The sequence below is a fragment of the Tachyglossus aculeatus genome, chromosome 7, assembly GCF_015852505.1.
Source record: "Tachyglossus aculeatus isolate mTacAcu1 chromosome 7, mTacAcu1.pri, whole genome shotgun sequence".
Taxonomy (NCBI): Eukaryota; Metazoa; Chordata; class Mammalia; order Monotremata; family Tachyglossidae; genus Tachyglossus; species Tachyglossus aculeatus.
The window spans coordinates 9,412,278-9,427,191 of record NC_052072.1 but is presented as its reverse complement, the minus strand read 5'-3'; the positions used below and the strand labels follow the sequence as shown (position 1 = coordinate 9,427,191).

The following is a 14,914-nucleotide window of genomic DNA, read 5'->3' as shown; positions in this document are numbered from 1 at the left end:
GCATTTATTAAGCACTTACTGTGGGCAAAGCACTGTTCTAAGCGCTGGGGAGGTTACAAGGTGATCAGAGAAGCAGCGTGGCTCAGTGGAGAGAGCCTGGGCTTTGAAGTCAGAGGTCATGGGTTCAAATCCCAGCTCCGCCAACTGTCAGCTGTGTGACTTTGGGCACGGTGCTTCACTTCTCTGGGCCTCAGTTCCCACATCTGTAAAATGGGGATTAAAACTGTGAGCCCCCCGTGGTGATCACCTTGTAAACTCCCCAGCACTTAGAACAGTGCTTTGCACATAGTAAGTGCTTAACAAATACCATTATTATTATTATTATCGGGTTGTCCCACATGGGGCTCACCGTCTTCATCCCCATTTTACAGATGAGGTAACTGAGGCACAGAGAAGGGAAATGACTTCCCCAAAGTCACACAGCTGACGAGTGGCAGAGCCGAAATTTGAACGCATGATCTCCGGGCTCTTTCCACTGAGCCATGCTGCTTCTTAGTCAAATATGCCTGATGATTTTACAAAGGATCTAGGTTTTAACAAAAAGCGTAACTTGTTTTCGAGGAGAAATGAGACTGAAATAGGAAATCTTGTACCTGTTTTACTGGTCTTTGATGAGGCGCTTTCCTCTGAGGTTCTCCAGTGTCAGAGAAACTCAGTTTTCAATGCTGTGGCTAGTGATGGGCTGTTGGTGCCCTCCTGTGGTAGACGGAGAACGATGAGGACAAACGAATTTTGTTCTAAAATAAAAAGTATTTTGGGTAGAGGAAGACCAGCTCTGGATGCTGCAATTCTGTCCTGCCCTTCACAGACCAGAGTGGCCTTCTTCCTTTGAGTTTTCAATCCGTCAGTCAATCGATGGTATTTCCTGAGCACTTGCTGTGTGCAGAGCACTGCACTAAGCACTTAGGAGAATTTGGTACAACATAACTAGCAGACATGTTCCCTGCCCACAGCGCGTTTAAGATAATCTTTTATCCTTAGGAATGAGGAGCCTCCACCTTTCTTGAAGAGGTAGAAGTATGGATCTCACGTCAGGATAGTTCTGATTACTTCCCCTAACTTCTTTTACATTTTGCATGGAGGGAAGAGGACAGCCAATCCAATCCATCTACATTTAATAATAATAACGATGACATTTGTTAAGCGCTTACTATGTGCAGAGCACTGTTCTAAGCGCTGGGGGGGATACAAGGTGATCAAGTTGTCCCACGTGGGGCTCACAGTCTTAATCCCCATTTTACAGATGAGGGAACTGAGGCTCAGAGAAGTTAAGTGACTTGCCCAAGGTCACACAGCAGACATGTGCTGGAGCCGGGATTCGAACCCATGACCTCTGACTCCAAAGCCCGTGCTCTTTCCAATGAGCCACGCTGCTTCTCTTGAGGTTTACCTCCCCCACAAGGCTGCATGTATCCATGAATCTCTCCTCTCTCCACTTCTCCAGGCTCAGGCTGCAGCTTAATCAAACTACGCATCCAGTTATCTTAATCTTTTTTCATTTTCAGGCCTTCCAATCTCCTAATCATTTTTATTGCATGTCTTTGAACTCAGTCCAGTTGTCCGCGTAATTCTGATTCCAGGAAGTGGGGGCTTGGAGGATATTTTATCGATAGTGAATGAAATCTATTTTGTGAGCCAAAAAAGTAGGCATTTAAGGGTTTCTGTGGGGGAAATCAATTGACTAATGAATTGTCCCAAAGATCCAAGCAGACTGCCAGCCTTTCTGCCTTTCGAATAGGTTTGGGGCAAATGGCAGCTAATCCTTTAGGCTCCTCTGCAGAGATGGCATTTGACCTCCAGAGTGAAGTGCCCTGTCTGACCAATTCCTGGACCTGAGTTCGAATCCCTGATTGGAAGCTGATTGGCTGAACCAATTGCCATGTCACTGAGTTCAGCCATTTCTTTCTTTTTTTTAATTTTATGATCATTGTTAAGTGCTTAAATGGGGATCACAATCTTAATCTCTATTTTACAGACGAGGTAACTGAGGCAAGGAGAAGTTAAGTGAAAAGACTCAATCTTTGCCCTCCAGGCACTTGGACTCAATAGTCCAGAGTAATAAATCCTATAATAATAATAATAATAATAATGCTGGTATTTGTGAAGCGCTTACTATGTGCCAAACACTGTTCTAAGCACTGGTGGGGGGTTACAAGGTAATCAAGATTGTCCCCCATGGGGCTCCACAGTCTTCATCCCCATTTTACAGATGAGGGAACTGAGGCACAGAGAAGTGAAGTGACTTGCCCAAAGTCACACAGCTGACAAGTGGCAGAGTCGGGATTAGAACCCACAACTATATGAATAGTAGAAACAAGTGAGTAAATAAATTGTCAAATAGATAAATTTTGAACTGAGACACGTAGTCCAATGGAAAGAGTCAAGCAGGGGAGAAAGTTCTAGAAACAACCTGGCATATTGGCCCTCAGATTAGCCAACCCACTAGAACAGTCTTGTGTCTAGCTTCACTGGCCCTTCTGGGTTACATTTCCCCCCACTAGCTTGTTGTGGTTAGGGAATGAGTCTGTTCATTGTTATAATAATAATTATGGTATTTGTTAAGCACTTACTATGTACCAGGCACTGTACTAAGCGCTGGGGTGGATACAAGCAAATCAGGTTGGACACAGTCCTTGTCCCAAAAAAGACTCAGTCTCAATCCCCATTTTTTTTACAAATAAGGTAACTGAGGCACAGAGAAGTGAAGTGACTAACCCAAGGTCACACAGCAGACACTTGTAGCCAGAATTATTCATTCATTCATTCAATCACATCTATTGAGCCTTTACTGTACTAACTGCTTGGAAAGTACAATTCGGCAACAGAAAGAGACAATCCCTACCCAATAGCGGGCTCACAGTCTAGAAGGGGGGAGACAGACAACAAAACAAAACAAACAGACAGGCATCAATACCATCAATAGAAGTAGATAGAATGATAGATGTATACAAGTCACTGATAAAATAAATAGAATAATAAATATGTACAAATATACAATCCATGACCTTTTAGACTCCCGGGTGCATGCCCTATCCACCACACCATGCTGCTTCTCAATATTGTTATATTATACTCATCTTACCTCCTTCCCTTCCCCACAGCACCTGTATATATGTATATATGCTTGTACATATTTATTACTCTATTTATTTATTTATTTTACTTATACATATCTATTCTGTTTATTTTATTTTGTTAGTATGTTTGGTTTTGTTCTCTGTCTCCCCCTTTTAGACTGTGAGCCCACTGTTGGGTAGGGACTGTCTCTATATGTTACCAACTTGTACTTCCCAAGCGCTTAGTACAGTGCTCTGCACACAGTAAGTGCTCAATAAATACAATTGATTGATTGATTGATTGCTCACAGTAAGCATTCAATAAATACGATTGACTGATTGACCGACTCCATAACCTCTGGACAGCTTCTCATGGAATGGATATCTTCAACAGGTATTCGCCCCAGGCAGAAACCAGACCCTTGGCCTATCAAATCTCACAGGATGGACTGGCCAAATAAGAGGGAATTGCATTAGTATTTATTAAGTTTCACTCGGTGCAGTACACTGAACTAGATGCTTGAGAAGTAATGATTAAAGAAATGATACATTTCCTTACCCACAAGGAGTTTAAACTCTAATGCTTCCTTTCTCCTTTCTCCTTCTTTTCTCCTGTGGTTTTTGTTAATGCTTAGAGAAGCCGCGTGGCTTAATGGAAAGAGCACGGGCTTGGGAGTCGGAGGTCATGGGTTCTAATCCCAGCTCCGCCATTTATCGGCTGTGTGACTTTGGGCAAGTCACTTAACTTCTCTGTGCCTCAGTTACCTCATCTGTAAAATGGGGATTAAGATTGTGAGCCCTATGTGTGACAACCTGATCACCCTGTATCCCCCCTAGAACTTAGAACAGTGCTTTGCGCATAGTAAGTGCTTAACAAATACCATCATCATTATTATTATTATCAGAGACTGTGAGCCCACTGTTGGGTAGGGACTGTCTCTATATGTTGCCAATTTGTACTTCCCAAGCGCTTAGTACAGTGCTCTGCACACAGTAAGCGCTCAATAAATACGATTGATGATGATGATGATTATTATTCTTACTGACAGGCACTGTACTAAGCACTGGGGTGGATACAAGCAAATCAGGTTGGACACAGTCCCTGTCACACACGGGGCTCACAGTCTTAATCCTTATTTTACAGATGAGGTAACTGAGGCACAGAGAAGAATAATAATTATAATTATTATTATAATACTTGTTAAGCATTTATTTTGTGCTAAACACTGTTCTAAGTACTGGGGTAGATACAAGTTAATCAGGTTGGACACAGTCCCTGTCGCACATGGGGCTCACACTCTTAATCCCCGTTCAACAGATGAGGTAACTGAGGCACAGAGAAGTGAAGTGACTTGCCCAAGGCCACACAGCAGACAAGTGGCAGAGTTAGGACTTGAAACCATGACCTTCTGATTCCCAGTTCCATGAATATTTCTGCCGATACTAAGAAAGACTTTAGGTGGCTTTCAAAATGTAACTCTTTATGGAAGTATAAATAAGACTAAAATCCAAGAAATATTTAGAATCAAACTAAAATATTTGGATCTGTTCTGCCGTCATAAAATGTAACTCCTATTGGAAGCATTTCTTAGACCTAAAATCAAAGCAATATATAGAATCAAACTAAAATATTTGGACATTTCCTCCACATGAGTTCTCATTTTTTCTGAAACAAAAAGGACTGTGAGCTTCTAGAGCACATGTCTTCTACCCAGTAACTTTTTAATAACCTCATAAAAATAAATGGATCAAATTTCTGTAAAATTAGCAATGGGAAACTATAATTGGAGTTAATTGAAGCATGAATGTCTTAAAAGAAAATAAGGTGGTGTGTGAAGTCATTTTTCCTTCCACTACGTAGCCATCCTCAGCAACATTCAGAGAGAGGGAGTTTTATCACACTAATCACAAGAATGAATCAATCAACCAATTGACAGTATTTATTGAGTACCTACTGATAGCAGAACTGCACCATTCTAAATCCTTAAGAAAGTTTGACACGTTTAGATGATGCAATCGCTGCCAAGAATGTAAATTCCTTCTGGACATGAGAGGGGTCACTTCTTTATTCTAAAACGGTGTCCCACACAAAGTGGGTGCTCAATAAATGCTATTACTACTAATAATAATGATGGTATTTGTTAAGCACTTACTCTGTGCAAAGCACTGTTCTAAGCACTGGGGGGATACAAGGCGATCAGGTTGTCCCACGTGAGGCTCACAATCTTAATCCCCATTTTACAGATGAAGTAACTGAGGCACAGAGAAATTAAGTGACTTGCCCGAAGTCACACAGCTGACAATTGGAAGAGCTGGGATTTGAACCCATGACCTCTGACTCCAAAGCAGGCTCTATCCACTGAGCCACACTGCTTCTCTTATTACCAATAGTAATAATTATTATGGTACTTGTTAAGCGTGTACTATGTGCCAAGCACTGTTCCAAGCACTGGGGCAGATACAAGGTAATCAGATCGGACATAGTCCCTCTCCCACATGGGACTCACACTCTTAATCCCCATTTTACGGGGGAGGGAACTGAGGCCCCAGGAAGTTAAGTGACTTGCCTGAGGTCACACAGCAGACATGAAGGAGAGCCGGGATTTGAACCCAGGTCCTTCTGACTCCCAGGCCTGTTTTGTATCCAGTAAGCCATGCTGCTAACCGGGAAATGGACAAAGTACCTGTGGTCTGATTCTTAACATCAAAGTACGGCAGAGGTCAGAGAAACACATATGTTCCTTATACTTTCCTTCCCTACACTTTTTCTGGCTCTTTATTTCAAGGCAACCAGGATTCTTGCCTTAGGTGGGGCTCTCACCCTCTGGTCTATCACTGTACAGGTCTAAGGGGAGATCCTTCTTGGGGCTGGGGAGGTGGGTCAGAATCCCTCAGTCTCAACAACAATGATGGCAACAATGACAGTTGCTGCTTCTTATCTTATGCTGTCGAGTCACTCCAACCCAGAACGACCCACTTCCATCTACAATCATTCTGGTAGTGTATCCATAGAGTTTTCCTGGTAAAAATCCGAAAGTGGTTTACCATTGCCTCCCTCCGAGTTTCCGCCCTCGACTCTCTCCTATGCCCCTGTTGCCCAGCACAGGGGAGTTCTGACTCATAGCAGATTGCCTTCCACTCACTAGCCACTGCCCAAGCTAGGAATGGAATGGGTAGGCCTCTGCTTGATCCTCCCTCCTGTAGTCGAGACTGGTAGAGTACTGGAAACTCTCCAGATGCGACCTTGAAAGGGGAGTTGCTGCTTACAGTGGCTGAATTGCCTGTCCTGAGCTGGGAGAATGTCCCCTGGAAACTACAATCCTTAGCCCAACTGCTCACCTGGGCCTGTGGATCCTTCTCCCTAAGCACTTTGATACCCACTTCGCCCCTACCCCCATGACACGTGCACTTATGCTCTGTTGTTTCCTTTATCTGTAATTTATTTTATGTCTGTTCCCCCCAGTTGATTAGATTGTAGGCTCCTAAAGGGCAGGGATAGTGTCTACCAATTCTGTTATATTGTACTCTCCCAGATGTCAAGTACAGTGCTCTGCACACAATTAGCTCTTAGAGAAGCAGCATGGCATAGTGGAAAGAACCTGGATCTTGGGTGTCAGAGGACTTGGCTTCTATTGTTTTGATGTCTATCTCCCCTCTTCAAAACTGTGAGCCCATTGTGGACAGGGATTGTCTCTATTTGATGCTGAATTGTACTTCCCAAGCACTTAGTAAAGTGTTCTGCATACAGTAAGCGCTCAATAAATACGATTGAATGAATCAGTGAATGAATGAATCCCGGCTCTGCCACCTGTCTGCTGTGTGACCTAGGACAAGTGACTTGACTTCTCTGTGAGTCCGTTACCTCATCTATAAATTGGGGGTTGAAACTGTGAGTCCCATGTGGGACAGAGACTGTGTCCAAACCAATTAACTTGTATCTTACTGCACACAATAAGCACTCAATAAATACAATTGGCAGCGTGGCTCAGTGGAAAGAGTGCAGGCTTTGGAGTCAGATGTCATGGGTTCAAATCCTGGCTCCACCAACTGTCAGCTATGTGACTTTGGGCAAGTCACTTAACTTCTTTGGGCCTCAGTTACCTCATCTGTAAAACTGGGGATTAAGACTATGAGCCCCCCGTGGGACAACCTGATCACTTTGTAACATTCCCAGTGCTTAGAACAGTGCTTTGCACATAGTAAGTGCTTAATAAATGCCATCATTATTATTACCACAGTGCTCAGTAGAGTGCTTGGCACATAGTAAGCATTTAAACACCATAAAAATAAATGCTATTGATCGATTGCTTGATTGAGGGGCTGAGTGCAGGGCTGATTGTTGCTGCCTCCACTTCCAGCTTGAAACTCATCGCTGCTTGTTGTCTTCTCCCCACTGCCTAACTGGGGCAGCAGTGGCGATGGGAAGAAGAGGAGTTAAATCCCTCCCATCTTCCCTTTTTTCCCTTCTCCCCATTCCACCTCCCTCTTTCCTCTCCCTTTGCCTCTCTCTCTACCTTACCTGTCTGACTCTCCCCTGTCCACAGTCTGATATACACCCCCAAACTCCGGCCACTTGACTAAGTTTCAGGTTTGAGTCTTCAGTTTCCTTTGTGAGTCTGACCTACCACCACAAGCCCTTCCACCCTCCAGCTCTACCTGGGGAACCTTGTGCTAAGACCAAACATGAAACTCTGTGTCTTTTATGACCAGACATTTTTCTCCCACTGAGCTCTGACTCATCTGGTCCCAAATCTTCCCAGTTCATCTCTGTTTTGGTTCCTTTTGCCTCTTGACTGTACTGAAAATACTTCTTCTCTACTACCTCTCAGACCGATCATAAGCACAATCATCCTTGAAATGGACCGGTAGTGGTACTGCTTGCTTCTCGCCTAAATAGTGGAGGGCAATTTCAGCTAAGTGATTCATTTAAAAGGCTAGCATCCATCTTCGGGACTCCATTTCAAATTCCTTTGTGCCTCCCCGGGTCCCGGCACTTTAGTTGATTTGCTTTGTAGCATCATAAAAAAACCACCTGCCATGGCCACAGTAGTCATCGTTAGCAACAACATCATCATCATCAATAAACATCAATGAGCAACTACTGTGGGTGCAAAGCAGCCTGGTAGGAGTTTGCTGAATTTGGTGAACATGACCTAGGTGGTCTCTGCCCTTTAGAGTCTTTCAGTCTAAAAACAGACCATCGATCACTGGTATTTATTGATTTCCTTGTCTCCTATCTCTCCCCACTCCAGTCCATACTTCATTCTGTACTGCATCTTTTTTCTAAAAAAGTCTACATCTCAGTGGAAAGAGCCCAGGCTTTGGAGTCAGAGGTCATGGGTTCAAATCCCGGCTCTGCCAGTTTTCAGCTGTGTGATTTTGGGCAAGTCACTTAATTTCTCTGTGCCCCAGTTACCTCATCTGTAAAATGGGGATTAAGACTGTGAGACCCCAGTGGGACAACCTGATCACCTTGTTACCTGCCCAGCGCTTAGAAAAGTGCATTGCACATAGTAAGTGCTTAATAAATGCCATTATTATTATTATTATTATTATTATTAATCCTCAGGAACTTCCAGTGGTTGGCCATCCACCTCAGCATCAAAGAGAAATTCCTTTCACCGCCAGCTTTAAGGCCCTCCATCTCCTACCTTACCTTGCTGATTTCCTACTACAACCCAGTCCACACACTTCCCTCCTCTAATAATCACTTACTCCCTGTACCTCGGTCTTGTCCAACTCACCACCAACCCCTTTCCCACCTCCTCCCTCTGGTCTGAAACTCCTTCCCCCTTCATAAACATCAGACCACCACTCTCCCCACTTTCAAAACCATATCTTGGCATATTAGGATCACGAGTTCTAATCCAGATGTGCCACCGGCCTGCTGTGTGACCTTGAGTAAGTCACTTGACTTCTCTAGGCCTCAGTTACCTCATATCTAAAATGGGGATTAAGACCATGAGCCCTATGTGGGACAGGGACTGTGTCAACCTGACTAACTTGTATCTACAGTGCTTAGAACAGTGCTTGGCACATAAAGCACTTAGCAAGTACCATAATTATTATTATATTAAAATGACATTTCCTCCAAGAGGTCTTTACCTGTTAAGCCATCTTTTCCTCTACTCTCTCTTTCTACTGCACTGCCTAGGAACTTGATCTGTAGCCTTTGACTGTAAGCTCATTATGGGCAGGGAATGTACCTGCTAATTCTGTTGTATTGTACTCTCCCAAGCACTTTGTACAGTGCTCTGTACATAGTAAGCCCTCAAGAAGCAGCACAGCATAGTGGATGGAGCACAGGCCTGGAAGTCTGCTATGTGACAATGGGTAAATCACTTCACTTCTCTGGGCCTCAGTTTCCTCATCTGTAAAATGGGGATTGAATCTGTGAGCTCCAAGTGGGATAGAGACTGTGTCCAACCCAATTTGCTCATATCCAACCCTGTGCATAGAACAGTGCCTGGCACAAGCGCTTAAAAATTACCATGATAATAATAATAATAATGATAATAATAGTGAATACAATTAATTGATTTGAACACTTGATAATCACTCCCTCAGCACTATGTCTATAACCATAATTTATTAATTTTACTGCCTGCCTCCCCCTCTAGACTTTAAAGCACTCAATCACTTTGCCCCTCCTACATTATCTCACTGATTTCCTATTAGGACCCAGCCCAAATGTTTCTCTCCCCTATAGGCAACCCGCTCACTGTAACTTAGTCTCATCTACTTGCCGCTGACCTCTTGCCTACATTCTGCCTCTGGCCTGGAATGCCCTCCCTCTTCATATCCAACAGACGGTCACTCTCATTCATTTATTCATTCATTCAATCATATTTATTGAGCACTTTCTGTGCACAGAGCACTGTACTAAGCACTTGGAAAGTGCAATTCGGCAACAGAGAGAGACAATCCCACCCAACAACGGGCTCACAGCCTAGAAGGGGGACCCTAACTTCAAGAATACATCTCTAAGAGGTCTTCCCTGATTAGGCCTTCATTTCCTCTTCTCCCATTCCCTTCTGTGTCACCCTTGCACTTAGTTTTGCACCCTCCCTCAGCCCCTCAGCACCTTTGTACATATCCATAATTTATTTATATTAATGTATGTCTCCCCCTCTAGATTATAAGGTCATTGTGAGCAGGGAACATGTCTACCAACCCTGTTTCATTGTAGTCAGTCATTCATATTTATTGAGAACTTACTGTGTATACAGCACTGTATTTAGTGCTTGGAAAAGTACAATATAGCAATAAAAAGACATATTCCCTTCCCACAAAAAGCTTAGTCTGGGGGAGAGACACAAATTAATACAATAATAATAATAATGGTATTTATTAAGCACTTCTTATGTGCCAAGCACTATTGTAAGTGCTGGGATAGATACAAGGTAATCAGGTTGTCCTACAAGGGGCTCACAGACTTAATCCCCATTTTACAGGTGAGGTAACTGAGGCACAGAGAAGTGATGTGGCTTGCCCAAGGTCATACAGCAGACAAGTGGAGGAGCCAGGATTAGAATCCATGTACTCTGACTCCCAAGCCAGGGCTCTTTCCACTAAGCCATGCTGCTTCTCTAAAATATAAATATTAATGAATAAATTTCAGATATTTACTCTCCCAAGTGCTTAGTACAGTTCCCTGCACACAGTAAGTACTCAATAAATATGATTGATTGATTGATAGACTGTGAGCTCCCTGTGAGTAGGGAATATGTCTACCAAGTCTGTTGTACTCTACCAAGTGATAGTACAGACTCTACACACATGAAGAACTCAGTAAACACCACTGATTGATTGTATGTTTGCTGCGTGCCAAGAATTGTATTAGATGCTTGGAAGAGAACACTACAGTAGGGTTGGCAGAGAAGCAGCGTGGCTCAGTGGAAAGAGCTGGGGCTTTGGAGTCAGAGGTCATGGGTTCTAATCCTAGCTTCACCATATGTCTGCTGTGTGATCTTGGGCAAGTCACTTAACTTCTCTGAGCCTCAGTTCCCTCATCTGGAAAATGGGGAAGACTGTGAGCCCCACGTGGGACAACCTGATCACCTTGTATCCCCCCCCCCCCCCCAGCGCTTAGAACAGTGCTTGGCACATAGTAAATGCTTAACAAATACCATTATAAAAAAAAAAAACTTCCCCTCCCATAAGGAGCTCAAAGTCTAGAAGGGGAGGACTAGATTAAAATAAATTACCGATAGGGGAATGGGTGGAATAAAAGGATATGTACATAAAAGCTGGGGGTGGAATGATTCCATAATCAGGTGATTATGGGGTATAGATACAGGTGTGAAGATGATGTAGAAGGGAGGTCAAGTAGGAGAACTGAGGGTCTACTAGGAAGACATGGATAGATAAAGATGTAACATTCAACCAGAATAAAATCCACCTGGGCAGCAGCAATCTGCACTTCATTATCCTAGAGTGGTGAGCTTGAGGGAAAGAAAGTAGCTTATTGCTTCAACTCCCCCATTTGAGTGAAAGCTCCTCGAGGCTAGGTATTGTGCCAGTACTTTGCTTGGCACACAAAAGACATGCGATAATATTGATAATGTTGATAGTGGGGATTTCTGCGTTTTTTTGGTACAGTGGTAGTATTAGCAATAGTATTTAGAGAAGCAGCATGGCTCAGTGGAAAGAGCCCGGGCTTTAGAGTCAGCGGTCGTGGGTTCAAATCCCAGCTCTGCCAATTGTCAGCTGTGTGACTTTGGGAAAGTCACTTAACTTCTCTATGCCTCAGTTACCCCAACTGTAAAATGGGGATTAAGACTGTGAGTCCCCTGTGGGACAACCTGATCACCTCGTAACCTCCCCAGTGTTTAGAACAATGCTTTGCACATAGTAGTGCTTAATAAATGCCATCATAATTATTATTATTATTCATTGTCTACTGTAATCATTGCCCTGTAATAATAATAATGTCCTGTATTAATTGTTTGGGAAATACAACAGAAACACAAGGCACATTCCCTGCCAAGAAGTATCTTAAGTTCTCACAGGGAAGACAGACATAGCACTATCTGCAAACAGTAGACTGGACACTGAGCTCCTTGTGGGCAGGCAACATGTCCTTCAACTCTAATGTATTGTACCTTCCTAAGGGTTTAGTACAGTGCTCTGCACATGTTAAGCACTCAGTAGATACCATTGATTGATTTCAAACAAAGGCATTTTAGAAATGTTTTGGGTGCCAACTATCTGAAGGCACTTGGGAGTTTGGGTCAGTTTCAAGACATTCCAGAATTTAGGCTGTGTTCACCATCTGAAATAGATCCAACCCCCCTAGGCATCTCAAGATCTTGTAGTAGGCAGGTAATGGGTCTGTTGTTGTATTGTACTCTCCCAAGCTCTTAGTACAGTGCTCTGCACACAGTAAGCACTCAATAAATACGATTGATTGAATAAATGAATAAATGAAGAGTGAATCCACCCAGCTGAGGACCGTGGGGTTGGCCTAGGATCATGCTAAACCAGCCTCAGCCAGACTCACCTTCCAGGAAACCAACCTGGAGGTTTAGGATAGAGAGAGAACGGGTCACCACAGACCTGGCATGTGCCTAAAAGGCAAAGGTTGAGGCTCTTGTCCCTGAGAGTTTATATCTTGTGATTATATCACAAATATCAAGTGAGCTTTGATGTGTGAAGGAAGGCAAACCTACACCTTGGGTCTTCTACGATTCAGCCACTGAGCCTTGGCCTGTGGGCTATGCAAGAATGGATTTCATCTAGATCATGGAATATAGCCTTTTTTTCACATGACCATCATTTATGGAGATTTGTAGGGCAGGGCTAAATGTCCAAGAATAAAAAAGGCAGGGGGAAGAAAGATGAGAGAGAGGAAATAAAGCAGAGCGATGTGAAAGGCAGAGAAATAAAAAAACCCAGGAAAGCAGACCCACAGGTAGGACCCAGAGACTGTACTTATTGCATTGTATCTACCCTAGAGTTTAGTACAGTGTGTGGCACAGAGAAAGCTCTTGACAGGATTAGGGGCCGTATTTCAGGACCATCTCACATGATACAGGGCGCCAAATCACTCAATCAATCTGTGGTATTTATTGAGTCCACTGTGTACAGCACACTCTACTAAGCACAGTTCGACAGAAACAAATCCAACATTTCCTTCCCTGAAGGAATTTATCATCGGTCTCCTGGAGAAACTGACAATTCACTGGGATTGATGACTACTTGCAGCAGATTACATTCTCCTGATCCTCCTTGTAGGGCTGGAAGGTTTCTACCGACCCTGTTGTACTGTAGTCTCCCAAGTGTTTAGTACAGTGCTCTGCACACAGCAAGCGCTCAATAAATATGACTTATGAAGTGATGGATCGATTGGTCACTTTGCTGAGGTACCTATGGCATCTTGTAACCCTCTAGCCCCCGCAGGTCTGACTCACCGTCCATGCCCTGAGTTCTGGTATGAGGAGTTGGAATGCTTCCACTCAGAATAGGGGCCCCAGAGGTGGTGACAGAGAACAGCTTTGCTGTGTGAAGCATGATATTTTCAGCAGGCAAGATGAAGAGAGCAGCACAGCTGTCTTCAAGAGTCCTGTTCAGCCCCCCTTTCCTCCCTCCGCAGAACAGTTTCCCATCTGCTTCCTTGTAGTACAGTACCAGAGCAACAAGGTCTTTCTTTTGCTTGGTTAGGCTCAGGATAAGAAGCATCCTAGATACATTCCCTTGAGAACTAATAGCACAATTGAGTGCAATCGAAAACGGTACTTTGGCAGAATGGGTGTCTCTGAATCAGCTTTTGTTTCAATATCCTGTGTTCTTATTGTTTATGCATCAGCTTCTAATACATTGCTCTGTAGTACCAATGACTCATTCATTCATTCATTCAATCATTTATTGAGCGCTTACTGTGTGCAGAGCACTGTACTAAGCACTTGGGAAGTATTAGTTGGCAACATATACAGACGGTCCTGACCCAACAACAGGCTCACAGTCTAGAAGGGGGAGACAGACAACAAAACTAAACATGTAGACAGGTGTCAAGTCACTCTGCTTTCCTGGGTACCTTCCTGCTTCTTGGGGGATTGCAACCCCCAAGTAACAGGTGACATGGCTGCTATAACTCCTCACCCTGGGCTTCAAGGCTCTCCATCACCTCGCCCCCTCCTACCTCACCTCCCTTCTCTCCTTCTACAGCCCAGCCCGCATCCTCCGCTCCTCCGCCGCTAATCTCCTCACCATACCTCGTTCTCACCTGTCCCGCCATCGACCCCTGGCCCACATCATCCCCCGGGCCTGGAATGCCCTCCCTCTGCCCATCCGCCAAGCTAGCTCTCTTCCTCCCTTCAAGGCCCTGCTGAGAGCTCACCTCCTCCAGGAGGCCTTCCCAGACTGAGCCCCTTCCTTCCTCTCCCCCTTGTCCCCCCTCCATCCCCCATCTTACCTCCTTCCCTTCCCCACAGCACCTGTATATATGTATATATGTTTGTACATATTTATTACTCTATTTATTTTACTTGTACATATCTATTCTATTTATATTATTTTGTTAGTATGTTTGGTTTTGTTCTCTGTCTCCCCCTTTTAGACTGTGAGCCCACTGTTGGGTAGGGACTGTCTCTATATGTTGCCAATTTGTACTTCCCAAGCGCTTAGTACAGTGCTCTGCACATAGTAAGCGCTCAATAAATACGATTGATGATGATGATGATTAGTTGGAATCAGCCCTGCAGTAGTATACTCTGTTAAAAGCCTCATTGCATTTGTGTTGGACTTCCAGGAACTTAAGCTACCCAACCGAAATCATGCAGGGTCATCAACATGGAGAAGAATGAGGGCTGGGGAGGTTTTTTAGATGTTCGGTAGGTTTGCTTTCAATTTGTCCCTTT

The 14,914-nt window shown here is 43.9% G+C and overlaps 1 non-coding gene across 1 annotated transcript; it reads right to left on the bottom strand.

Annotated features, from left to right (window-relative positions):
• Positions 1-6,172: 6,172 nt before the first annotated feature.
• Positions 6,173-6,310, bottom strand: LOC119931039. Its single transcript, XR_005451908.1, has one exon. It is a non-coding gene; the product is annotated as a small nucleolar RNA SNORA7 (small nucleolar RNA).
• Positions 6,311-14,914: the final 8,604 nt, after the last annotated feature.